Source organism: Oratosquilla oratoria, chromosome 24 (genome assembly GCF_046742065.1).
Source record: "Oratosquilla oratoria isolate Oo_2021 chromosome 24, ASM4674206v1, whole genome shotgun sequence".
NCBI classification, from domain to species: Eukaryota; Metazoa; Arthropoda; class Malacostraca; order Stomatopoda; family Squillidae; genus Oratosquilla; species Oratosquilla oratoria.
In genome coordinates, this window is record NC_134800.1 from 47,555,755 (window position 1) to 47,556,844 (window position 1,090).

Below are 1,090 nucleotides of genomic sequence, written 5' to 3' on the forward strand. Positions count from 1 at the left end.
CAGATTTTCTTCAGAACATTTTCTTTTCGTCTTAGAGTGAGAGAGAGAGAGAGAGAGAGAGAGAGAGAGAGAGAGAGAGAGAGAGAGAGAGAGAGAGAGAGAGAGAGAGAGAGAGAGGCGGGGGGAGAGGGCGGTGAGGTGGGGGGAGAGGGCGGTGAGGTGGGGGTGGCAGAGTCTGCCGAGAGGTGGTGGTGCCCTTTGCGAGCAGTGCCTCGCATGCTGTCGTTACGGGAGGTTGTATCAGGCCTACTGCCTCGTCTTGCCTCTTCCTCCTCCTACTCCTACTCAGTCTCCTACTTCTCGTCTTACTCCTGTTCCTCTTCTTGCTTATCCTTCCTTTCTTCCTCCTCATCTTCCTCCTTCTCCTCCTCTTCTTCCTCCTAATCGTCTTACTGAGGCGAAACTTGGTAACTTTAAAGTCACTGAAAGGTGCAACTTCTTGTTCGGTTGTGGTCGACTGCGCGATGTTTACCGAATTTTTATCTTTTTACCCCTTTCGTCTCCCAGGCTAAAATTGGTCAGTGATTGGTGTTTTTTTTTTTTTTTAGAAAATATTGAGGAAAATAGTCTGAACATGCCTACCTTTCCTTGATTTGAATTGTGAACAAACTTCTGTGTTACCAAAGTGTAAAAATGTAGTTCAGAAGTTTGGAAGTGTGGAAAGGAAAACTTAAGGAAAAATTGTTTAGGAAAACAAGAATTTTGGGAGAGAGAGAAAAAAAGGAAAGGACAGTAAATGACCTTGAGAGAAGGTCTCATAACAAAGAGAAGCTTGTCTCTGAAGTGGCCAATGAACCAAAAGTGAGCCTTTCATGAGGACACAGAAAAAACGAAGAAGAGTATATGTGTTTTGTGCCTTCGGTGTCTTGTGCCTTGTAAAAAAAGTAAAAAAAATAAAAAAATAAAAAATAAATAAATAAATAAAAAATAAAATAAATAAATAAAACAAAATAAAAAACTAAATAAAATAAAATAAAATAAAACAAAATAAAATAAGAATAAAGTAAGATAAAATAAAATTGGATACAGAGGAGCAACTGCCAGCATGTCTTTTGTGAGGGATAATCTTTTTTTTTTCTTAGGCAGTATG

The 1,090-nt window shown here is 39.4% G+C and overlaps 1 protein-coding gene across 1 annotated transcript in view; it reads left to right on the plus strand.

The window, feature by feature from the left end:
* Nucleotides 1-217: 217 nt before the first annotated feature.
* The window catches only part of LOC143038341 (uncharacterized), a 566,711-nt gene continuing 565,838 nt past the window's right edge, over nt 218-1,090 (plus strand). Inside the window, exon 1 of the mRNA XM_076207372.1 lies at nt 218-517. The gene's annotated coding sequence lies outside the window, so the exon portion shown is untranslated. The remainder of the gene's footprint in view (nt 518-1,090) is intronic.